This window comes from Balaenoptera physalus, assembly GCF_965194825.1.
Source record: "Balaenoptera physalus genome assembly, chromosome: 5".
NCBI lineage: Eukaryota > Metazoa > Chordata > Mammalia > Artiodactyla > Balaenopteridae > Balaenoptera > Balaenoptera physalus.
In genome coordinates this window covers 29,424,528-29,451,518 of record NC_138884.1, presented here as the reverse complement: position 1 = coordinate 29,451,518, position 26,991 = coordinate 29,424,528, and the positions used below count along the sequence as shown (strand labels likewise).

General features: G+C 37.8%; 1 protein-coding gene and 1 long non-coding RNA gene across 8 annotated transcripts in view; one reads left to right on the top strand and one right to left on the bottom strand.

The window, feature by feature from the left end:
- Positions 1-26,991, top strand: part of INPP4B (inositol polyphosphate-4-phosphatase type II B) — a 750,879-nt gene that overhangs the window by 19,037 nt on the left and 704,851 nt on the right. The gene's annotated exons all lie outside the window — the stretch shown is intronic.
- Positions 705-10,717, bottom strand: LOC309661097. Its single transcript, XR_014263860.1, has 2 exons — positions 1,753-10,717; positions 705-1,710 (listed from the first exon to the last, which is right to left on the bottom strand). It is a non-coding gene; the product is annotated as an uncharacterized lncRNA (long non-coding RNA).

Below are 26,991 nucleotides of genomic sequence, written 5' to 3'. Positions count from 1 at the left end.
TATATAATTCCAAGCTGACAGTTCTCCTCTCAGCACTTTGAAGATATTGTTCCACAGTTTTCTGGCTTCTATTGTTATGATTGAGAATTTTGCTGTCAGTCTAATTGCCATTTCTTTGTAGTGATCCAGCTTTCCTTTCTGATTAAGATAAGGGGGAACCACAAGGAAGAATGTAGAAGCTCAGGAATAACAGCAACAGGGCTGTTGGAGAGGGAGAGGTTACTGGAAACTGGAAGAAGAGAGGGTTGTGTAGTACAGGAGCGAGCGGTAACCCTCTATCAAGAGGTACAGCCAGTTTTGGGGGCCTCCCAGGGAAAGAGCCAAGGCCGAGAACACATGTACTCATTCCCCCTCCTCCCTCTGATCTCCTGCCTGTGCTCTACATTAACTAAACCCAAGAAGAAGCCAAGGGCCATGATATGATTAACATGATGATAAATACAGGTCAGATAAATATAGGGGGCAGAGAGCTTGGTGGAAAAGGGTGGAGAGTGTGGATCTGGAAGGTTCAACGTGAGATATTTAGCCCATTGTATTTACTTTTCTCTTCAAATCTGTCTAGTCATTTTCGATCATTTTTGTTCCTTTCTCAAATTTCAATCCCATCTTTTATTTCTTTAGGCACCTCATGCATAGTTGTTTATATTAGATCTGTTAGGTCTGATATCTTGAGGTTCTATAGTTTTTGGTATTTCTGCTGACTCTTTTTTTTTTTTTTTAAATATTTATTTATTTATTTATTTTGCCTGTGCCGGGTCTTAGTTGCAGCACACAGGATCTTCGTTGCAGCATGCAGGATCTTTTTGGTTGTGGCATGCAGACTTCTTAGTTGTGGCATGCATGCGGGATCTAGTTCCCCGACCAGGGATCGAACCCAGGCCCCCTGTATTGGGGAGCGCCGAGTCTTACCCACTGGACCACCAGGGAAGTCCCTTTGCTGACTCTTGCTGACTCTTTTTTCTTGAGTTTATGTTCATTTTTAAAGTGAGCACATTTTGGCTAAAATTCTGTGTGATTCTTAAGGAACCTGAGTAGAGGATCTTTTCTCCAAAGAGGAGTTACATTTATTTCTGCAAGATACCATGGACCTCCACAACCTACTCTGTATGAGTCTGTCATTTAAACCTCAGACTCTTGTGAAAGAATAATTATAAATACAGTTTTTCCAAGAAGAATATCCTTTTACTTTTTTTTTTTTCTGCTCAGACTGTGATGGAGGCAGATTTGCTCATCTATTCCCTTTGTTGATGTGTGGAAGTTTTCCAGCCCATGATGTACAAACAGTACTTCACTTTGGAGAATCGCAGTTCTGTGTGGGGCTCAGGGTCATCCCCCCCCTAGGATGCAGGTCCAAGGCCTTAACGCCTATTTTCTATACCGGGACCTTGGATTTTCCAAGGTCTGGTTTCCTGGTGTTAACATTTGTCCTATTCCTTCTTGGTTTATTGTTTGCTTTAATTTGCCATTGAGGGCTTTCCTTTAATTTCTGGTGGACTCAGTATTGTAAATATCATTGCAGTTTATCTGACATCTAGGACTTTGGTGTGAAAGGAGATTTTCACTTCTCCTGGGTTTTTTTTTTTACTCCTTGTCTTGCCTTGTCATCCTTCCCAATGTCATTTCCTTGCCTGTCCTTTAAACTCGAGGTACTTCAGAGTTCTGTCCAATTCTCTCTTCCCATATCATCTTACATTTATGAATCAATTATGACTTTAATTCACAAGCTATTGTAATTTATGAATCAGTTATTACTTTAATTCACAAGCTATTCAAAAGCTATTGTGGGCAGGGATTGTGTAGATATTTTTCACCAATATCTCCCTGGTGTTTAGCATAATATGTAGCACAATAGTAAGTGTCCGGGTTCATATATGTTGAATGAATGAGTGAATGGAAGAACCATTATGTGGTCTCACTAGAGGATGATTAGTTTGTGGTACTGTTGGTGGGAGGGGTTGGAAAAGTAATGGTACTATAATGGATAAATACCTTCATTTTACTTCAGTTTCTTGAAGTTTGCACTTCTCTTGAGGAAATATATCTTGCCTTTGGATTTGTCTCTACCTTCATGCTGCAGGCAATGTTGAGTATTTTTACCCCTCCCTTAAATATATATTTGTCCCTAATATACGTGGACATGTAGAATTCTAAACAGCTTTAGTCAGTAATGGGCTTTTTCCATCTGCTGAGGGGGATGTTATTACATCTAATGAATAGTAACACATTATTATTGGCCTTTTTTCCAATTACTGTGAGGACCTTCTAGTTTGCCTGTGACTTTATTACATTTGATGATTGGGCTTGAAGACTTCTCTTCATGTAGAGCAGATAAAATGGCATTAACTTCTGCTCATATTCAGAGCAGACAACACCTGAATATATGGAAAAGCACTTTAAGTGCAGAGAGGTGGCAGGCTAGGGTGAAATCTGTCTTTATCAATGTTTCACGGCTTTTATGCTAACAGCACGGGACTGGGTTGTGTCTATAAGATCCTTCCCACAGAGAAAAGTATGGAGAACAAGCTCCTGCTGGGTAGAGGCAAACCAAAGACTGACCCTTGACATAAAGAACTTCTGGTTTTTCCAAACAAGTGGTGACTGACCTTGAAAGCAAGTGACTGTTAGAAGCGGTAACACAGGACCTGATTTGTGTTCTACAGCGAGCCTTGAAAACAGTGGTGGGGATGGTGACTTTGGGAGTTATAGATCCTACAGAAAGGTACCGATAGGTCTGTGGACAAAGAGACGCTGCTACAGATTTCAGGAGCTGCAAAGGTAAAGCTATTTCAACAACAGTGACAAGCTTCCAGGAGCTTTTAAAGATGAAAATGGTCATTGTACTTTATCTCGGCTATTTTGGAGAGCTTGCTGGGTTATCCATTTTTCCTGTATGTCAGAAGCTAGAGAGTTGAGTTTGTGAAGACCGTAGTGGAGAGAGCTCTTGGCAAACTGAATAGAAACACAGGCTTAGCTGGCCGAGAGTTTCCCCAGAGAAACAACATTTGAAAAGAACAGTATTAAAGATGAGGACACTGCAAACAAAATATCACAGAGTTAGAGCCTGTTCAGGAGAACAGATACTGTGCAATTTTAAGAGATGAGAGTGGGAAAGATTTTCCGTTTGTTTTGTTTGTGTTTCAGCTTCAGAAAACAATTTAGCGTTAGGAGAATGGAAAGGGGGATGGGGCTCAGTCTGGACTAGCAGAGAGGGCCTTGGGAACAGTAGGCAAAATCTCCAGGAGCAAACCCGAAGGGCTTCAACTTCTCAGGTAAAATGCCGGAAGTCATGCTATTCATTCTCTTGTGGCATTGTCCTGATGTATAAGAATATTCAAAGTGAAGAATTCATTTTATGAAATTCAAGGGCCTATGAGCCTCATTCCCCTGCAGGCAAATACATTTATGAACTTAATCAACTCAATTTAGGGAAAGAATTTTACCATCCTGAAATTTTGGCTGGGAGACCTGGAAAGAGAAAAAAAAAAGTGTGGTAATTGTTTCTCATACATATGTAGATTTCACAGATGAATTTGTTAACTTTCATTCCAGCTACTTGGATGGAAATGATATTTGAGCCTGTTAATGGAAAATAGGCCACATAATCGAATTAAAAAGGAAGCTTAGTGTCTAGAACAGGGTACATAAATAAAGAAACGTGTGAAAAGAGGCTGTTATTTTCCACATCTGTAAAAACAAGAGCTTGAACATAGGGTCACTGAGCTCTCTTCCAGCTTGAGCATTATATAGTTCTGAGAATCTACGGTGTGCATTTTATTTCCTCTTTCTTCTTTGCTGTGCCCTGCACTACAGGCAAACAAGACAACTTGATCTTTCCCAAACATACCCCCTGCTTGTTCCTCCTTCCTCCTTTCAGGGTGGGCTTCCTTCTCAATTCTGTCTCTCAGAATTCTACTCATATGTTAAGGTCCAACCCAGGTCATTTGTCACTCTTCCACAAAGCTGTCCCCTGGTTTTCTAGCTGAAAGTGACCTCTAGGCGCTGTGCCCCAAAGCACTTGTAGTTCTGCTATCATACTTTTCACATACTTCTTTGTATTATGCTTATTTGTTTACATGCCCATCGACTAGATTTTAAACTTCTTGAGGTCAGGGATTCCATTGTTAGATTCTCAATAACATATAGCATCGTGCTTTGCACATAATAGGCATTGTCTCTTTATACATTGAATTGAAAGTTGAGTAAAGAAAACAATTTGCTGGTAGGTTAAAGTCAACTAGATAAAGTTACAGTGAAATCTTAAACTTACGTAATGCATTTAGTGAAATAATCAAATTTTATGATCTAGAGCCTAAAACAAGTAAATGGGAACTTTTCTTGACATCTCTATTTCCAGACGAGAAGTTGGATTATCAGTACTCACATTAAAGTAATTCTAGTAACCATATCCCCTCTTGGAAAAGTGCTAAGGCTTCTAGAAGTCAGAAGAAAGAAAATAAGGTATCACATTCACAAAATGCAAATAACTTGCCCTTTAAAATATGTCAAAAGGAACATGGTTCCTAGGAAAGTCTGACATGAACTTTAGCTCATCAAAGAGACTAGCACACAAATCCAAGGTTGCAGTGCTATTACACAAAACTGCCATTGTTTTTCCCCCTCTGGTATATTTCCTAGCTTTAAATTCTCTGAAATGAAATGGAGATGACTTAAGAAAGTCGTCAACACTTTGCCAAGAAATCTGTCTCCAAACCCAAACACAAATCTATCCATTTTCAACTCTTTCTAATTTATGTCATTAAAATTAAGGTATAATTTTTTTTTTTTTTTAGTTCTGAACTTTTTTCTTTAAGCAAAGAAAGGATCCTATTTAAAAAAAATTGTTTGCCTTGTCAACTGAAAAAAATGCACAAAGTGAGAGTTCTGCATTCAGTTTTATTTGGGGCAAAATGAGGACTATAGCCCAGGAGACAGCCTCTCAGGTAGCTCTGAGGAACTGCTCGGAGGAGGTGGGGGGCAGGTCAGTATATATGCGATTTTGGTGAAGGGGGATACGTGTAATCAAGCACACATTTTGGCAGAAGGTTACTGCTGGTCACAAGAAGGTTGCTGCTAGCCATGAGGGTTAGATGTCTCTGTTAATGATTTTAGTGCTTTTCTAGATATGAGACTATGCAAGGAATTGGGCTCATAAACTCTTCTCCTGAAAATAACTCTCTGAAGACCTATTTTTCCCAGAACACAAAGTGCCTCATTCCTGATCTCTGCCCTGAACTCCTTTCAGGGTGTGTTGAAGGTCAGCGCCTGCAGTGGCTAGTGTCTTCATTCTTAAAGAACCAGACGGGCGAGTGACAATTTTTCGTTGGCAGTATTTAGTTGAATAATGTTGAGGTGATCAAACTCTCTTTTTGAGAGGCAGGCATTGAAACTCTATATCTGAATAAAGGACTGGGGAAAATGAATTAGTGTGAGATTGCCATGACAGTTCATAAGCAAAGAAATTTACTCTTCTGATATTGTGTAGAAAAAGCTTTTGGATTGTGTCTTTGGAGGGGGTGATTCACACCAGAAAAACTATAGCTCTTGGATTTGGAGTTAGGGTTAATTCTGAATTTCAAAGTAACCACTTATTTAATTGAGTAGGTTCAAGACAACACTTAACAACCAACTGCTTTAGCCTGTTCTAGGGTGTTTTAAAGCCAAGAGGGTTTAGAGGAAGGAAAACGTGGTTTAGGGTAAGAGCCCAGAGGACTATCTGCTCCTGCCTGGTGCAGCTTTTGCTTTCTCACTGGAGACTTTCAGAGAAGGGGACAGCTTTTATCCTAAAGCACTGTCAGTCCAAATGAAACAACCCAAAGTCTTGTGTCCCCAAGGCCGAATAGACATTTGTGAATTAGTATTGAAGGCAGAGGTCATTTGGAAGAGGAAATACTTAGTGATTTAGATGAGCTGCAAGCAACAATAAAGAGCTTTAATGAAAAATGATATTCATTTAAAATGATCAAGATTGATAGAAATTCAGTCAATGCGTTTCAAAAGCCTATGTATTAAAATTGTGTCATTAGCTCTACTCCAGTGGATTGTTTCAGCAGTGGGTAGATACTCTCATGTTCTCGTAGTATTTTACGTCTTAATTGTTTTTTTATTCATGTTAGAAGAAACACTACACTTTCAGAAGAGGTATGAATACTGTGAAAGAGAAATGAAGGGGCAATACCATCATGATATTGTGCTACCAAAGAAAGTTTCCTGTCTCATTAATTACTTGGGAAAAATATTTTGAGAAGCTGTGAGTTATCGTCAGCTTTTAAAACAATTAAAAAATTTTTTTAATTTTTATTTTTTACTGAAGTATAGTTGACTTACAATATTGTGTTAGTTTCAGGGGTACAGCAAGGTGATTCGGTTACACATATATACGTGTATATATCTATATCCTTTTTAAAAATTCTTTTCCATTATAGTTTATTGCAAGATATTGAATATAGTCCCCTATGCTGTACAGCAAGACTTTGTTGTTCATCTGTTTTATATATGGTAGTGTGCATCTGTTAATCCCATACTCCCAGTTTATCCCCCTACTCCCCCTTCCCCTTTGGTGGCCATAAGTCATCAGCTTTTGAATGAGAGAATACTTGAAAACTTTGTAGTGAAGATACGGTAATCATTAGTGTCCTTCACTAAATACCCCTGGCTCCCTGCTAAGCTAGCACAGGATCACACTTCCCGATCCCTTGTGTTTGGGTGGTCAAGTGATTATTAGTCTTACCGGTGACCTATGAGTAAAAATGGCCCTTGTGTCACTTCTTTACCTGAGCAATTAACTGCCAGCTCTGCCCCCTTGAGAGCTCTTTCTCCCTTTGCTATGGCCACCAACATATTTTGGGATGGTAGCTGCTCCATCAACCCAGATCCAGTGTTAGGAAATGTGAGGCAGGCAGGTCCCCATGCCGACCCATGGTGAGCATGTATAGTGAATGAGAAAGAAACCTTTATAAGAAGATGGGGAGGCTTAGGGGTTGTTTGTTCATAGAGCACAACCTTGCATATTTTGACTGATGCGGAAGGAATTCTAAACCGTAGGACTAGGTTAGGAGACTATGTTAAAAAAAAAGAAAAAAAAAGATGGGATGTCCAGCTACACTGGTATAATTGAGGGGACCTGAGTCAGGTTTACCATGGCACGGAAGGCAATATAACCTCAGGGGTAAGGACTGCCAAGTCCCCTAAGGTAAAGAGGCTGAGTAACGATTTCCCCATCTACGAAATGGGAGTGATTATCTTAGTACTCACCCCCTGAGGTGGTTGTGACGATTAAGTAACATAATGCACTTGAAGTACCTCACACAGTGCCGCATAATAAATATGCGGCGAGCTTTAGTTTTTATTGTTTTTTATTGTTTCAGTTGTAAGGAACCCAAATTCCTCTGGTCAAATTTTTTCACCATTTGAGGTGAAAAAAAAAAATCACTTTTATAATATCTCAGGTAGTTGTCCTGCTTTTACTTGAAGTCTCTAGTAACAGGGAACTTGCTGCCTTCCGAAGCAAGCAGAAACCTCTCCTGGAAAGGCTGGAAACAAAGGCTAGCTTCCTGTAGCGTCTATCTCTTGGTTCTCATCCTGGCCCTTAGGGACACTCAGGGCAAAATCGAATCTTCCTTCACAGAATACTGGCAGTTCCTTTAGTCAGTCTTTAGGTGATGAGCCTTCCAGATGCCCTCACTTTTTCAGATGCACTTTGATGCATGGGGCAGCGAGCCATTTATGCTGCGGGTCCAGACCTACACATAGGACAGCTGAACCAGTGACACCCTTGTCCCATAATTAGCCGAGCTAGCATTTAGTGAGTGCTTACTACCTGCCAGGCTGTGTCCTCCTCACAATTCTATGAGGTCATTTTTATTATTATCTGCCTCTTATATTTAAGAAACTGAGAAAAGTAAAAATCATCATTCTACCTGTTCTTAAGACTGTTGACTACATAGGAGACTATTTGTATATATAGTTATAACTGGCAACTCACAGAATAAACTATAAAAATAAAAACTACGTTAAGACTACCTAGTTGATGGCAATTTGAAAAAGAAAATATGAAAATAACCGTATATTAATATTAACCAGATAAACCAATAATGTAATAATGTAAGAAATGTGTATTATTAGGCAGATTGGTAACTTCTTGGATTATTCTAAGCAACAAAGAAAGAACATTCTCTGCCAAAAAAAAGGTATAGCCACCTTGTGGTGTCATTTTAATTAAGGCAGGGTGTATTTCTAACATAATGTGTGAAAATAGAAAACTGACTGAAATATAAATCTAACTGTTCCATGAGCAAGTAGTGTATAAATCAAATAAATAAATGCACTCAAGAGAATTTAGGCTCAAGAGAATGTAATAAATGCTATATCTTCATTGAAGCTTTTTAATGATGTTATTACTAAAAATGTGAACTAAAAATAAAAAAGCAGTTGACCAAGTTCTCAATAGGCATCATAATTCCTATGAGAAATAACTGACCAGAAAGAAGCAAGCCTGCATATTGTGAAGATAATTCACACGGTTTGCTCATAAAATGCAGGAGGCAGATTAAATTCTTAACTGACTATAACCAGTATAAAGTTTTATAATAGAAACCATGAGATAGAGTCCTCTTAAAATCCATCAAATACACAAGACCAACTTCATAAAACAAACAAACAAAATTTAAATTAGAATCAGGGGACTCAGAGTTGGCTAAGTTATTTCAGAGTCAACTTTTCTACATTAAAAGATTAAAAACAAATGCACACTGCTATATATAAGATAGATAACTAATAAGGACCTACTGTATGGCATAGGGAACTCTACTCAATACTCTGTAATGACCTATATGGGAAAAGAATCTAAAAAGGAGTGGATATATGTATATGTATAACTGATTCACTTTGCTGTACAGCAGAAACTAACACAACATTGTAGATCAACTATACTCCAATAAAAATTCATTAAAAAATTAAAATTAAAAAATTAAAAAAGAGGAAGTTTAAAAAAAATAACACACCTGTAAAAAACCATAATGGAAAAGAATATGAAAAATAATATGTATATATATGTATAACTGTATCACTTTGCTATACACCAGAAACGAACACAGCATTGTAAATCAACTATACTTAAATTAAAAATTTTTTTAAATGCAAAAAAAAAAAAGTAAAACAAATGTGCAAAGAAAAACCAACCAACCAACTGTACGTGCAGAAAAGGAACAAAAGGAAACCGTGTTATAGTACACTGCAGGCATTCCCTGCAACTGGGCATGCTCAGCTTCCTACCCAATACTGTTACAGCATAAATGGGCAGTGAACTGGTCAGTTGCAATAGGGAAAGTTCCTCCTCTGCATACAATATCATCATAGTTCTCTGAATCTTACTCAGAATCTGATTAATTCAAGTGACCTTAAAATGAGGTAGGATTTACTCCAGTTTATTCTAATTTAAACAATTCTAATTTTGGATTTGAAGTCAGTAGCCGACCCGGCCATATACTGTTTTATGTTGGGTTTTCAGAAGCAGAGCCTGAGACGTGGATTCAGGTGCCATGATTTATTGAGGGGATGCTCTTCCGGAAGAGCCTCTAAGGGAGGGGGTGATGCAGGCGGGGGAAGGGAGAAGAATTGAGCAAAGAGGTGGTTTCAGGTAAATTTTAGTCTTGGCTACGTGTGGGGTAAATTCTACCTTTGGCTAGGTGTAGACTCACAGTGAGGGTGAAAGGAGAGATTGTGCAGGCATAAACCACACCACAAACCACACCACACCTTGAATGGTCATCCAAGGATGCCTGTCGGTCATTGGCGGTGGGCTGTGTGTGTGTGTGTGTACCTGTAGGGTGTTGGGGGAAAGGCGTGCGGCAGCTTCCCTGATGAGGTGGCTCTTGTCTACACTTGCCCAGTAAAGGGGCAGATATGCATAGGACATCAGCATAGCCTTTACCACATATGCATTTGAATTTTAGTTTTACCAACTTGCGATGGTCTACAGAAATACCTTTTCCATATATCTTGCTGGAGGGAGAAGGAAAGCAGCTAGAATTTGCAGCCTAAAAGTTATACTGGTGTCTCACCTACAATGATAGATAGCTGTAGATTTGGATGCAGTGCGAAGTCTTTATTTAGCGTTCTGTTTGGTAATTCCCTGAGACTCACTTAGAATTTTCTATTGCCATTTTAAGACATCCCCCTATGTAGGCTTAGTTTCTTTCCCCGTTGCTTGGTGAGGGACTCAAATGCTAACCAGACTCTATGTTCTGCCTCAATGGGGTGTAAACCTTTACAAGTTGATTTGCAAGAAATGAATCAAACATCGCAGCACATTTTCCCCAGGCCATGTGATAAGACGAGGTGAGCCCTGGATGCGGCTCCTTAGGCCTTTTGGTGTTTGAAAGTGAAGTTGTTTATTCAAACTGCTAAATCTGTTTACTTTCATCAGTATATACTCCCTCCTCAATTCCTGATCTTTCTTCTACTCCAAAGCATTTGAGTCTAGAAAGGCAGGGAGCACAAGTGTCTGAATCCCTCTTCCTTCTCGAGTAAATACTGCAAAGGTAGTCCCAGCACACAGCGCAGAGCTGAGAGGCATTCCTTCCTCGAGAAAGATTCATCGAGAGAAACTTCCCTGGTGGCACAGTGGTTAAGAATCCGCCTGCCAATGCAGGGGACATGGGTTCGAGCCCTGGGCTGGGAAAATCCCACATGCCACGGAGCAACTAAGCCCGTGCACCACAACTACTGAGCATGCGCTCTAGAGCCCGTGAGCCACAACTACTGAGCCTGCGTGCCACAACTACTGAAGCCTGCGTGCCTAGAGCCTGTGCTTCGCAACAAGAGAAGCCACCACAGTGAGATGCCCGCGCACCTCAACAAAGGGTAGCCTCTGTTCGCCGCAACTAGTGAAAGCCCACGTGCAGCAACAAAGACCCAATGCAGCCAAAAATAAATAAACAAATAAATTTTTAAAAAAGAAAGATTCATCGAGAGCCTGTGAGAGTCAGGTGCTCTTCTGGGTGCTGAGTATGCGGCAAAGTCCCTGTCCTCACGGTATTCACATGCTAGTGGACCAAAAACTCAAAAGCAAATGTATCAGAGGGAGAGATACAGTGTGGATAAAAATAAAATCGGATGAAGAGTTAAGGAAAGTTGGGTGGTTGAGATTTTGTATAGACTAGTGAGGGGGAAGGAGTTCTCTAGTACAGGAACAATTGAGGGGCAACCAAGAGAGCTACAAGGGTATAGGGAGGAGAGAGTTCCAAGCACTGGGTACAGCACATGCAAGTATGGAGAGACACCTTCCTGGGAGAGTAGCTGGGCTGCCAGGGTAGGATAGGGCCGGGGCAGCGCCCAGGAGCTCACCCAGACTCAAAGTCTTTTTCTTTGGCCACGTAGCATGGCTTGTGTCTTGTGGGATCTTAGTTACCCGACCAGGGATTGAACCCAGGCCCTCAGCAGTGAAAGCACCAAGTCCTAACCACTGGACCGCCAGGGAATTCCCACCCAAAGTCTCTTCTATTTCTAATGTCATCTTGATTTTTATTTTAATATCGTCATGCCATTGTTACAGTCAAGACTTTGAGGCATACAATTGACTTAAATTTTGGTTCCTACAGCAGTGGTAATTCTACTGAAATATAGATATTATTGGTAATACATACACACATATGTGTATTTAAATTGCTTTCCTTGTTTTATAGAAAAACCAGGCCCTAGAATGGCCTCTGATGAGAAAAAGCCGTGGAAATTTTACTTTGGCAGAAATGCCAATAATGGAATCAAAAGCTGGCCTCATGTTGTTTCTGGCAAAGCAGGCGTTGCTCGGTGAAAGAATGATGGCCTTTGAAACTTGTGTGATGTCAGAGGGGAAGTGAAATGCTGGCACCGAAAGGGGATTAGAGCAGACTCCCGGGCCGCATGCAGTTCTAGGGGCTTCTCTCCACTTTCACATGTAATGCCAGGAGGAGCTGCGTTTCATTCTTTAACATTATTGAAGTTTCATTTTCTTACAATTTTTGACCACTTGATTTTTTTTTTTTCTATCATGTTGCTTTCTCATTATTTAAGTGCTCTCTCTCGCTTTTTTTTCTCTCTCTCTCTCTCCCTTTTCCTCTCTCTTTATGGAAAGCTTGTTGCTTATTTTTTCTAATTCTAATGAAACCAAAAAACCACCAGGATAAGTTTATCTAAGAAGTTCTAATTTCCTGGTGTCTTTTGCTGTTATTTTGGTTTCCTTTTTGTATCAGTATATAGCAGTCTTAAAGCGGGTTTAGATGTTTTAATTTTTTTTTTAAGTTCAAATACATCCAGAATATAAATATGGCACAAATATGATGATGGAAGAGACCCAGGAAAAGTTAATGTTAAGTTATTTAAAACGGATTTAGCTCTACTTGAAAGCTGACTTCCTGGGTGATGTGCTGCAGGGCGTCTTAATCCCTGGCTCCATGGTTTCTGTGCGTCGGCATGCGAAGCATTTAATCAGTTAGTCATCGCTCTTCCAAGGGCTTGTGGCCCAAGCGTTATTGTAGCTGGGCTGTCACCTCCCTGGATATGCCCCTTGGAATGGGGATGAATTGGTTGCATGAAAGGTGTATAAGGGCCAGGGAACATCAGAAGCAGCTGCATGGTCAAAGATGAAAGTACTTTGTATGCAGTTTGACTTTGAAAGGACTGGATAATCAAGGGGAAAGTAAGGGGAATGAAGAGGCTTGTTGTAGGCAGCTTGCTTGTGTTTGCGAAACCTATCAGGTCTGTGACTGGTAATTTCATTTCACACGTCTTTAGTTTTATGTGTTTTTTTTTAGCCCTGGCTGGAAAGCTCACGAAAAAACTTTTATCCTATAATCAGAATGATCAACCACCTTGTTGAATGCACGAGTGCAATGCAAGGTATATAGGAAGAGGCCCATAAACAACCGAAAAAATAATGAAATCCCATTTCCTCCCAGATCCCCATCTTCATTGTTTGTGCTTTATAATTTTACATCGAGGACAACCATTTTGATATGGGAGGCCTGGTGTGTATGAGCATTTCAGAGGGTGCTATTTAAACTGAATCCATGAAAACTAGCATATATAGGGTGGATAAACAACAAGGGCCTACTATATAGCACAGGGAATATATTCAATATCCTGTGACAAACCATAATGGAAAATAATATGAAAAAATATATATATGTATAACTGAATCACTTTGCTGTATAGCAGAAATTAACACAACATTGTAAATCAACTATACTTCAATGAAGTTTATTAAAAAACTAACTAAACTGAATCCATTCTTATGGAAATTCTTATTTGTGTGTATATCTCTCTGGCCCACCATATTAGTTTTCTAGGGATTCTGTAACAAAGTACCACAAATTTGATGCTTTGGACAATAGACATTTATTCTCTCACAGTTCTGGAGGCCAGAAGTCTGAAATCAAGGTGTTGGCAGGGCGATGCTCTCTCTGAAGGCTGTATAGGAGAGTCCTTCCTTGCCCTCATTGCTTCTGGTAGTTGCTGGCAATCCTTGGTGTCCTTGGCTTGTAGATGCGTCACTGTAATCTCTGCCCCTATTGTCATTCTCATGGCATTCTCCCTGTGTGTGTTTTCTCTTCTTATAAGGACAGCAGTCATGGATTAGCGCCCACCCTGATCTAGTATGACTTCATCTTAATTTAACCTATTAAATCTGCAAAGACCCTATTTCCAAATAAGATCACATTGTGAGATTCAGGTAGACATGAACTTTGGGGGGACATTATTCAACCAGTAACCCCCATCCCACTAGATTATAAACCTTTTTGAAAGACAGGCCTATCTATACCTTAAATTTTTTAGGTATGTCTACAGTGGCACTTGAAACTCAGTAGATGCTAAATAAGTTGTTGTTAAATAAAATAACAGATTTGCTTTGAACATTCAAATGTACCATAAAGAAAAAATAACCAGAGATTCAAATGGTACCCAAGAACATTTCTCTATGTGTAATACACACACAGGCATATGTATATATACAGATTATATATGTATATATATATATATTTTTATATATGATTTTTTAAAGAAGTTAGGCACTACAGAATATTACTATTTTTACTATTTTTTAAGATGGAAAATAGTTTAAGCTTGAAGGAAATGACTAAGTGGATCCTTTTCCTTTCTTGTACTAATTCTTAACTTTTCCTATAACAGCATATTTAACTTAAGGGTATGGAAAGTATGAACACATACTCAATTAAATATTTAAAGAGTGCCATTGTAATGTTCTTGATGAAATAATGTCGTATGAAATAGAAATTGGCTACTTGGAGTTTAACCTGCTTTAATCTATTCTGAGAATGATGTCCTCGGAAGTTACAACCCTACGAATGGAGAGTGGTAAAACATTCCTCCAGTAAGATACCTATGTCTGAAGACTCTATCATGGGTACAAAGGTGGAGGTATTTCCCCAAGAGGGCCTACCCAGGAGAGAAGCAGAAGACACATTTCTATTTTGCACTGGAGTGGTTCTGGTCACTTTTCTGACATCAGTCTGTTGCCACAGAAATAATTATGGTGACCCAAATTTAGCATCATGACTTCACAACAGAAAGTGCAACTTTACTTTCTTTACACGGTAGGTGGACAAGAGGGGAAAAAGTATCTTCTTTGAGTAGAAAGCTGGCAATTTAGAAAAGTGGAGACAAAATGAATAACTACCTATGGGAAAAAATGGATTTTCTGTAGTTGGTTTTTACCTATCCTTTAAAGCATGATATCTTAATTTTTGAATTATGTCTCCAAACAATACACATGATTTGTAATAAGTAAACATACACAGAGAATAAAGCTAATGCATATAAAAATATTTGTAGAATTGAGCTAATGTTTTGTCAAGCTTACCTAATTTGTCTTCATAATGTTAAAAATCTAACAACAACTAAATCCCCATAGAAAGACGTAGTTCGATTGGGATGCCAGGTTTGTTTTTCTCATCACAGCTTATGTTTAATAGAATGAGTAGCATGAAAAATAATTGCTTTGTTAAACTGAAACATGAGTGGCATGATAAATTTATATTTATATGGCTTTCATTAAAATAAACTTTCTATTTTAGAACAGTTGTGGATTTATGGAAAAATTACGAGATAATACAGAATTCCCAGGGACCCCATACTGTTTTTCCTATTAATAACATCTTATATTATTATGGTACATTTGCTCAAGTTAATGAACCAGCGTTGATTCATTACTATTAACCAAAGTCCATTCTTTATGCAGATTTCCTTAGTTTTTATCTAATGTTCTCTTTCTGTTCCAAGATCCCATCCGGCATATCACATTACATTTTAGTTGTAATGTCTCCTGAGGCTACACTTGGCTGTGACAGTTTTCTCAGACTTCACTTGTTTTTGCAGACCTTAACAATTTTGAGGCGTTTTAGTTGGGTATGTTGTAAGTTGCCCCTCTAATGGAATTTGATACTTTCTCATGATTTCACTGGGCTTATGGGTTCTTGGGAGAAAGACCATAGAAGTAAAATGCCATTCTCATCGTATCATACAATTCACATGTCTCTCAGCACTGTTGAGTTAACCGTGATCATGTGGTGAGGTGATGTTTGTCAGATTTCTCCTCTGTAAAGTTACTCCTTCCCCCCCTTTCCGTATTGTATTCTTTGGAAGGGAGTTACTACGTATAGCTCACACTTAAGGAGTCCTGGGGGGCAGCGGTTATGCGCCATCTCCTTGAGGGTGGAGTATCTACTTACGTCATCTACTTACGTCATCTCCTTCTGTCACCTCTATACATTGACATATTCAATCATTTATTTATATTAGTGTGGACTCGTGGATATTTATTTTATGCTTTGGATTATAATCCAGTACTACTTTATGAATTTATTTGCTCAAATTCTTCCAGCTTTGGCCACTGGGAACTCTTTCACTTGGTTCCTGTGTCTTATGTGTAGTTTTAGGCAGGCCAAATTGAGTTTTAATAGTCATGACATTTCTTTCCCTCTTTATACAATAACTATATAAAATAATTTGGGAGAAAAGGACAGATTATTTGGCCATGGTATTAGTAGGTAACTTGACCAGATAGTAATATCTATTTTCTATCTTTGTTTTTATTTTTATCTTGGCATTTTATACCATCTAAGAAAAATAGACTTCTATTTTGCAATTTATTTTAATATATGTTTGTCAATTAATTCACTCTCTAGTTAGTTTTTTTTAACCTCTTGGGTGTTGGGAAAAAAGCTGGTGATGTAGATAGTGAAGGACCTCCAACCCCACTGCAGTTCCCTCTTGTCTTCCACTGACATTGTGCTTTTGCTTGAAGATGTTGTACTTAAAATATGATCTCTTCCATAGAGAAAGAAAATGCATGGTCCTTCTCTATCGCCCTCACCTACTTTCTTGCCATTCCTCCCCTTTTGTTTTTTGCACAGTGATGGGGAAACACCCTGTTAGAGCAGAGATTATGTCCTGTTTTCCAGCCACTGCCCATTTGCTGTCCCTCCTCAGCCTGCAGATGAAAGTGCTTGGCAATCTGGCCACACCTGGGGGAAAGGTCCATACCTTTTTGTGTTTTTAGGGTTTATAGAGAAATTGGTATCATGATTTTTAAAGCAGTTACCACCACGTTTTATGCAGTATTAAAATTTCAGTTCAGAATATAAATACTGCCCAAAGACACAAAATGCAACATAACAAAAGGAAGTGAGAGATAAGAGATGGAGTTCTTCCGTCACTTTGTTGTTTTTCGGTATATAGGACACATATATTGTAAATCATTGATTTAGTATTCATTTATTTTGTTGTTGGCACTATGATCTTTGAAAATGAAACTTTTTATTAGCTTGGATCTATAATATGTGTCACTGGAAAGCATTTCCAACTTCTTTGATGTGTTATTGTTTATTTCTTTATCCTTTTATTGGCAGTGACAAGGCACAGAGCAAAGCTCAACTGAATAGCACAAAACACCATTACATCGCTTAGTAACACGGGGGTGATGGAAAGACATGGAGAAGTTGATATTAGAGAAACTCTGTGTTATACTTACTGCATTAACCCAACTGGCTCCTACAAGTCTGGGTTCTGTTCATCCGGAGACTTTTAGCTCCATGTGATGATTTGTCAGGAGAGGTTTTTCCTAAGAGACCCATTAACATTTCTTTACCTTTTATCAAATGAATGGTGAGGAATGACAGAGCAGGTTACTGTAAGAATGTTCAGAAAATGATGTTAATTTCCATTCTGAAATAACATAATGTTTATGGAAGCTTTATAAGGTTTCAAGGTAGTGTTATTTTTACTTATTATTAGCTTGGGACACGAATAGTGCATGAATAAGTCTCCTTGCTGGGTTTAAGAAAAAGGGCTTAGGCACTAGAGTGGAGTGGAAGAAACTCCCTCTACAGTGAGGCTGTTTTGAAATTTCACTTTCAACATTTTTAGGAGTGAGATCACAAGCACACGAGGAGAAGCTGAGGCAGGGTGTACGGCATTAAATATCTGGATGTACCTTATGTTATGGATATAAATTTGATGTTGATCATAGTAAAGCCTTTCATTTTTTGGCATCTAAATGATAGATGAGAGTCCTCCATCTGTGACTGGTGCGATGTTCCAGAAGGGTGTTCTTCTAATAATTATAAAGGATTGTCATGCTTTTACATATACAAAGCCTGTCAAATCCATATAGCTGAAGATGTTGGGAATAGTCTATGAATTCTAGAAGTCTTTACTGCTCAAAAATATTTTACTAAAATCAAGTGTTCTGATGTCTTTTTTCCCTTATTTTCTTATGAATATGTATAAATAAGGCACTAACGAGGTAACAAAATTGTTTGTTTTCCTTCTGTGGCAGCCTAGTTATTGATTAAATCCTTTAAGCGTCCATGTTGTTTGCTTCTCAAAATGAACAGCATGTGGTCACATCCATTTCCACACGTTAGGCAAGAAGAGCAACATGTTCGCAAGAATGGGATCAAACAGAATTTAGTGGAATTAATAAAACATCTGTATTTATTAAAAATGCATAATATTATTTTCTAACTTTAAAGGAGGGAAAACAAAGCAAAGCCAAGACATTTGGTGACGAAGCAGCTCTCACGGCTTAGAGAATCAGAAAGTGCAATATCTTCTCCATTGGAACCACAGCTGAGGGGAGCAGTGCTTCCGGGCAAAGTAGGACAGGCACAATCCTGAAACGCCAAACCCTTTATCCACTGTCAAGGCTAAATCACCACAGGTGTGTGGCCACATGCATGCTGTTAGGTACATCATTTTTTGAAGAGTCCACTGTCCTTAGAATGTGGAGTTCAGCAGAGAAGTGTGCTATAAATATTTGGGATTTTAATTTTTATCAAGAAACTCTGTCGCTCATTAGATTTTAAGTTTGTTTGAGAGCAGGGACTGGGTAATTCTTCATCTTCATACCCTCCATAGAATTCCTAGAGTGCCTTACACTAGTAGGTTCTCAGTAATTTGTGTGTGCGTGTGTGTGTGTGTGTGTGTGTGTGTGTGTGTGTGTGTGTGTGTGAAATGGAATTGTTGACTTTGGTTTTAGGGGGGCTTGGGAAATTATAATTGCTGGTTAAATATATACTTATTCAATTATTTAATCATTCATTGGATAATATTTTGAGGCCTCTTATGTGCCAGCACCAGGTTTGCCTTTGGGGATATATTGGTAAGCAAATGTAGATATAGGCCCTCATCCTTATGAAGCAGGGGGGTGGGGTGAGAGTTAAATGAAAAAATTAATATTCAAAATATTACTAACCAGATGGTCAGATGAATCAATCTATAAATCAAGGCACAAGAAAAAATTTAAATATAATTATTTTATTTTCTAACTTAACTGACATGTATCATAAGCCAGTTTCCCAAGTGTTATAAGTTGTACTTTAAATTCTTTTAAACTTAACACATCATTCCAACAATTTCCAAATCATTGGTTGATTTTTAGATAGTAGTAACATAATAAATCACATCAAACTTTTCCAATGACTTCCTCATTAGGTTTCCCCTAGCCAGCACGTCTATGCAGTTGGAGGGCAGCTGGCATGATGTCCTTGGGTCAAAGCAGGATACACAGACGGATGTCAAGCCATTTCCTTATGACCCAGACTCGGGGAAACGCTGGCTTGGCTCTGGCAACAGCACGTCCACACGTGCTGCCTGCCCTGCCATCCACACTCCTGCCCTGCCTGCACTGTGCTACTCTGAGGCAGTGACAGCTGTTGCCCATGATTCCACGGCCGTGGTCACCCTTGGTGTACTAGGCAGATGTATGGGTGGAGGTAGGGGCATACCAGCATATATACATATATACATAGTCACCAGCACTGCACCTGGCCCCATTCCCAGCCTCTACTGCCACTGCTTCATGGCAGTATCCTTAGGTAACTCCTGATACAGCAATATGTAGAACTCCACCATTGGATTCACAGTAGATTAATATTTTAACAACCAGTGCAAAAAAAATGTCAGCATTATATACTGGTACCTATACAATATCTTTAATTTTTAAATTGCTAGAAAAGAACTCTTTTCTGTCTGGACATGTATAATTAGTAAAGTCAGGAAGAAATACTGTTAAACTAATGTATCTTTGTTGAATGACAATTTGTATGCAAGACGTTTTTGGGGAGGGTAGACAAGAGGATTAGAAGTCTGATGTAAGGATAAGTGTAGCATACATACGATAACAACAAGATTTGGTCTTAGAAAATTTCCATAGTGACTTTGGGATCACAGTGTGGGGTTAATAGCAGCCTTACATACGAATATATCTATAGTATGAGTGTAAAGCTTACAAGTTAGTCAACCATATATTGAGATGACAATAAAAATGTCTTGAGAGCGTCCTTTGTGCTGTATAGGAATTCAGTAGATGTTGGTTGAGCTGATTTTATGAAGCCACTGGTACAGCATTGAAAATATGATTGTATATACTAGCTGTGGTCCCATAACTGAAATGTTAATCTCAGTAGATTACTGCTCATATTTATGGCAGTAAAATATTCATATTCTGAATCAATGAATAAATAACGCTGATGGATCAAGATGTAGTTCAGGGTTATGAGTAAAAGAATCTGATACAATAGGAACAAAACTTTATGTGAGGATGTGTAGTAGAAAAATGTGAATTATATTATTTTATAATTAAATGCTATATGACAGCATTATTAATAAGTGTTTTGATGTTAAATTCTTTTTTTAATTTGTGGAACATATACATAACATAAAGTTTACCATTTTAACCATTTTTAAGTGTACAATTCTGTGGCATTAAGTTCATTTACATTGTTGTACAATTTGATGATAAATTCTTACTAAGAGCAAGGTCATATTATATCCTATAGGGTTTTTTTTTTTTAATATGGGAAAACCAAATCTTTTCGAGTCACTGACTGCGGCTTGACTGAATCTTGTTGATCCAGGAACATCAGTCATAAGGAGAATACCCAAGAAGAATACAGATCATTTGGTGCAAATGTCACTACTTCATAATAAATTCTAGTTTATATTCTAGGATGTTCGTACAGTTCTTTTCTGTGTCAGTAGTTTCTTCATGTGATGACAGGTTATTACTAATAGTTTATAAATGGAAATTCAGTGTATGAATCCATCCTCAGTAATCTACATAAATTTCAAGTGGGCAATGCCTGCTACCTATTACTGTAGAGATACATGGAGATGGGTAAGAAATGTATTAAAGGATCAAACATTTGTCCTGAATAGAATGTTGTAGGTGTTAAAGACTAATGGAGTTCTGGAGCACTTCTTAGAACAGCTGGGTTTCTAGAAGACCTTTGTTTTTTCAGAGTGAAATGAACATTAATTATAGGTATTAAGGCAATATGCAAAGTCATGATTAAAATTTGACACTGCTATTTAGTCCTATTAAATATCTTTTCTTATACTACGTAAGTGGAAATTAAATATGAAGGAATATGTTTATGTTCTAGAATCTTAAAACTTTTATATCTTTTTCTCAAAATGAAAATGTTGGCCATTTTCCTTTTTATGTTTTTTTTTTTTGTTTTTGACCTTGAAATTCTTTCAACATGCACCGATTTCAGAACACATTTCATTGATTAAAAATCTATTTACTGATAAGATTAAACTTTCCTTCTTTAGTAATAAGGTTTTCATCCAGGACGACTGGTAAAGTCATTTCTTATGCCAATATTTTTGAAAATAAAAAGATTAAAATTCCTTGTGTCCTTTTCCCTAACCAATCTGAATATTTGAGTCTTAATTTTTGAAAACTGTATTCTAATATTAGCAAATCCACAAATATTTAGGATAACAGTGTTAGCTGCTTAGGCATTGTGGTCTCATATTATCAATAAAAGATATTGATGATTTTCATTCTGGAGTTCTTTGGCTCTTCAAAATCTTCATTATTTTCAATAGTGAGTTGTATAAATAAATACTCTAACAGCATTAAAAAAGAAAGCATTCTGAAAAAAAATCTTATGTGGCAACTTCTGTTGGTGTCCTGATCATGAATTAGTTGGATAAATATACAGAATGATAGGGATTTATGTTCGCATTGTCAAGGGCTATTTCCAAGTAAAAATTCTCTTTTAAATTTTAGCTCCTCCATCATAACTACCCCATAATGTATTCAGTTTATATTTTTATTAATTACTTATGCATATTATTCATCTATAGTAGTCTTGTTACACTGAAAAAAGATGAGTACAGTTGAGATTAGGTTCTATTTCTAATTAAAGGTGGTATATTCTTTTTCTTCCTGATTGGATAATCCTTTGAGTCTTAAAACAGGTATATTATAAATCCTCTGAAAGGCTTTTTGTATGTCATTTTCTTAAGTATCTTCATCTGACTTTCAATTTGGGAAGTCGTGATTTCTCTGCATTTTTATTAATAGTTTCCAGTTAGAAACCTTCAAGCAAGACTCCTAGGAAGTTTCACCTGTTGTGAAACCCTATTTGGTAATTCTTTTCAGCATTTGTTATTCAGTAGAATAAAACAAAAAAAAGAAAAACTACTCCCCCTGAAGGAAGGACTCCTTTATTGGGGAAAAACTGTAAGGTTCCAGTAAAGTCTTTTATTTAGGTGGAATGAGAGATGATGGAACTTGGCAGCTTAAGTATTTATAACAAAATTGAAAAATCAAAACACCGTCTCTGGTATTCACAGAAGCCAGAGTCAAATGAATTTTGAATAACATATAAGATAAATCTTGATTTTCATGTAATTCTAGTATAAATGTTGACATATTTAGATAAAATGTTGTTCCAATATGCTAGAGCAGCTGAAGGTGTATTGATTCCTACACGATTTTATTCTTCAAGCTTAGGTATTGTCAGGGAAAAGTTGAATGATGTTGTAGACAGTTAGTGGCTATTGGGTGTCACCGTAGGAAATTTACTGTGCATGTTGTTGAGTAGGACACTAAGATGAACCTGAAGGAAATATCATTCTTATCATATCTCACTTTTCAGTTTTGCCCCTTCTAATTCATCTTCCACATTGCTTGCCTGGTGGGCACATGAGTCTGGTCCTGTGTTCTCCCTGTTGAAAGCTCTTCTGGCTCCACATCTTCCAAGGACGGAGCCTAAACTGTGCGAATAAGCTGCTAAGGCGTTTGATAATTTGGTCATTGTTCTCTCTCCTACTTGTTTTCTTAAGATTTTATGCCAACATATGTTTTAGAGACAGGTGTTTCTTTCCGTAAGAATGTATTTAAGTTTTTGAATAAATAATACTTACATAGAATCAAGCGTCAGCAAATGTAAAATGAAGTATCCTGTCAAAAGTCTCAACTGTCTTTTCCATTTGTCCAGATCCATTGGCCCTAAGAGATAAAAATCATACAGAGAAATTTTGTGCTTGTATGAGCTAGTACACACATATGTTTATATGTTATTTTTCCCCTCTATTTTTTCAGTTTTAATATTTTTGTACTGACGTATAGTTGATTTACAATGTTGTGTTAATCTCTGCTGTATAGAAAAGTGATTGATTCAGTTTTACATATATACATTCTTTTAAATCTTCTTTTCCATTATGGTTTATCATGGGATATTGAATATAGTTCCCTGTGCTATACAGTAGGACCTTGTTTAGTCATTCTATATATATAAAAGCTTACGTCTGCTGACCCCAACCTCCCACTCCATCCCTCCCCCAACCCCCTCTCCCTTTGCAGCCACCAGTCTGTTCTGTATGTCCCTGATTCTGTTTCTGTTTCATTGATAGGTTCATTTGTGTCATCCTTTAGATTCCACATGTAAGTGATATCGTATGGTGTTTGTCTTTCTCTTTCTGACTTACTTCACTTAGTACGATAATCTCTAGTTGCATCCATGTTGCTGCAAATGGCATCATTTTGTTCCTTTTTTATGGCTGAGTAATATTCCATTGTATATATGTACCACATCTTCTTTATCCACTCATCTGTCAATGGATGTTTAGGTTGTTTCCATGTCTTGGCTATTGTGAATAGTCCTGCTATGAACATTCCCCTCTCTTTTTAAGCAGAGTGTGGTATACTTGGTCACACTTTTCTGTACCTTGCTTTTTTCACCTGACAACATATATTGGAGAGTTTTCTACATGAGTGCATTGGCCAGGATAGGTTACTATGTTGATCCTAAAATCTCTGTGCCTTAAAATTACATAGATTGGTATCTCACTCATACAATACATGTCTATTGTGAGTCATCTGTAGCCCTTGTCCAGGTCATTGTCTCTTGAGAATTCAGGCTGATTGAGCAACATCTATATGGAACATTGCCAGGTTCATGACAGAGAGGAAAAAGGGCATGGAAAATCACATCTTGGCTCTTAAATCTTCTGTCTGAAGGTGACACATGACATATATGCCCACGTTTCATTGGACAAAGCAAGTCATACCTTTTCCCAAGTTCAACAGGGATGGGGATATATAATCCTCCTGCAGGGAGAAACATCACAGTAGGGGAGTTTTGACTAACTGGTGAATGGTAACCCAGTCTGCCCCAATCAGTAATAAAGACCTCAGTATCATTTTTACAACTGCACTGCATTCCACTGAACGGATGCACCATAATTTATTTAACTACTTTCTTATTAATAGACATTAGCTAGTTTTTAATCTTATTACGATAGTCCTGAAAGGCATCATTTCAGAAGCATGAGCGCCTCTTTAGGGTAAATTCTGAGTAGTAGAATTACTGAATCAAAGATACATGTATTTGTAATGTTGATTGATATTGTTAAGTTGCCCTCCAATTGACACCAGCAGCATGTGCGAGTGTATTTTTTTTATGCTTACCAATACAATGTGTTATCAAACCCGCTGGAACTTAACAGATCTGTGAGGTGTAAATGGTATCCTGGTATAGTTTTTTTTAATTTTTTAATTTAATTTAATTTTTTAACATCTTTATTGGAGTGTAATTGCTTCACAATTGTGTGTTAGTTTCTGCTGATTCACTTTGTTATAAAGCTGGTATAGTTTTAATTGAATTTTCTTATAAGTGAGATTGAATATTGTTTAACATATTTGAGAGCCATTTGTATTTCTGAATTCACTGGACTTCTGTTTTGCTCCTTTGGTTGGCTGAATCGTGTGCCCAATACTTATTATTTTGATTACTGAGGTTTTGTAGTATGTTTTGAAATCTGAACAATCTCGTCTTCTCTCACTGCTCTTAATTTATAGAGCTTTCCTCTTGTACTTACTTGTTTTTTCCATATTAACTGTAGAATCAGCTTATTTCCAGAAAAAATATCTGCTGATATTTTATTGGTATAATTTTAAATGTATAAGTTAATTTAGGGAGACTTGACATTTTTATAACATGTATTTTTTTTTCAATTGCCATTTCTAATCATGTTTAGGTTTTCCTAATACAGTTTTGCACATTTATTTGAAAAATAATCCCTAAGTACTTTACCTATTATTTTGTGTTATTGTTTCTGTTGTAAATTTGACCTTCTGTTCCATTATATCTTTTGTCTGGTCATTGTTTGTACATATGCAGATTATTGCTTTCTATGTACTAATTTTATGTTCTGATACCTCACTAAATCTTATGTTCATTTTAGTAGTTTTTTATTTGATTTTTTAACTCTAGTTGTATAATTCTCTCATCTCCAGATAGTGATAGTTTATTCTGCCTATTCCTTTTGTATTGATCATTTCTTTCTATTTCTAACTGAATCAGCTAATACATCCCATACAGTGTTAAGTATTAGTGGTAATAGTGAGCACCGTTTTACCTGTTGGTAGTGGAGTGCATCCAGTGTTTACCCACTAAGAATATTCTGGAGGTAAATCTTAAGGATTTAGCCATTAATTTCTATTTCGCTGAGTATTTAGCAAGAATGTATATTTATTTGTCAAATGGTTTTTTAGTTTCGATAAAGAATACCATGTGACTTTTCTTCAGATATACTAAATAATCATTCCATCATTTATTAAAAAAATCAATTGAATGCTAACTATGTGTCAGGTACTATTGTAGGCATGTGGAATACAGTGGTGAACAAAACAGAGTCCTGGCTCTTTTAGAGTTTGTATTGTGGCTGGAGAGAGAGACAATAAATAAAAATCACGATGTATGAATACATTGAATCAGTTCTAGGTGATATAGAAATGCTATAGAAAAAGGAAAACAGAGCAGCGTATAAAATCAGAAGCATCAGGGGTGGAGGTAGAACAGTTGCAAATTTAAACAGAGTGGGCAGCATAAGCCTTATGGTGAAGGTGACATTTAAGCAAAAAATTGAAGGCGGTGAGGGATTTAACCCCACAGATACTTGGGTAAAGTGTTCCAGACAAAGGGTGTAGCAGTGCAAGGCTGTTAAGGCAGGAACATCCCTGGGTTGTTTGAGGAGCAGCAGAGTGTCCAGTGTGGCAGGAGCCGTGTGACTGAGTGGAGAGAGTAAGAGACAGGGGCAACAGTTATTATTATTATTATTTTTAAAGATGTTGACGCAAATACTTTTTTTAAAAAATTTTTATTTATTTATTTTTGGCTGCATTGGGTCTTTGTTGCTGCGCGTGGGCTTTCTCTAGTTGCAGCAAGCGGGGGCTGCTCTTAGTTACGGTGTGCGGGCTTTTCCTTGAGGTGGCTTCTCTTGTTGCAGAGCACGGGATCTAGGCGCACAGGCTCAGTAGTTGTGGCGCACGGGCTTAGTTGCTCCGCGGCATGTGGGATCTTCCCGGACCAGGGCTCGAACCCGCGTCCCCTGAATTGGCAGGCGGATTCTTAACCACTGCGCCACCAGGGAAGTCCCGCAACAGTTATTTATATAGATTGCCAGGTTATATAAACCCTTTAGGTCATGTAAGAATTTGTGGTTTTTACTCTGTGTGAAATGGAAAGTTTTTGGAGGTTTTGGAGCAGGGAAGTGACATGATCTGACTTAAATATTAAAGTATAAATAGTATTAATACATTTTCTCAGATTGAATGATCTTAGAATATGCCATATTTGATTGTGATGCACTACTCTTCTTTTTGAAGAAGTATTGATGGATTCTGTTTGCAAATATTTTCTTTAGGACTTTTACGTTGGTAATCATAAGTGAAATTGGTCTTTGGAATTTGTGTGTGCGTGTGTGTGTGTGTGTGTTTTGAGTAGTATACATATCCTCAAGATTAATTTCAGAATTTTGTTCACTTCATAGAATTGAGAGGTTTCTTCATTTTTCTATGTATTGTAGTGCTTAAAGAGAATTGGCATTATCCTTTTTTTTTTAATAATTTATGTTAACCCTCTTCTTAATTTATTTTTCTGGCTGCATTGGGTCTTCGTTGCTGCGCAGACTTTCTCTAGTTGCGGCGAGCGGGGGCTACTCTTCGTTGAGGTGCGCGGGCTTCTCATTGCAGTGGCTTTTCTTGTCACGGAGCATGGGCGCTAGGCACGCGGGCTTCAGTAGTTGTGGCATGCGGGCTCAGCAGTTGTAGCTCGTGGGCTCCAGAGCGCAGCCTCTGTAGTTGTGGCGCACGGGCTTAGTTGCTCCGTGGCATGTGGGATCTTCCCAGACCAGGGC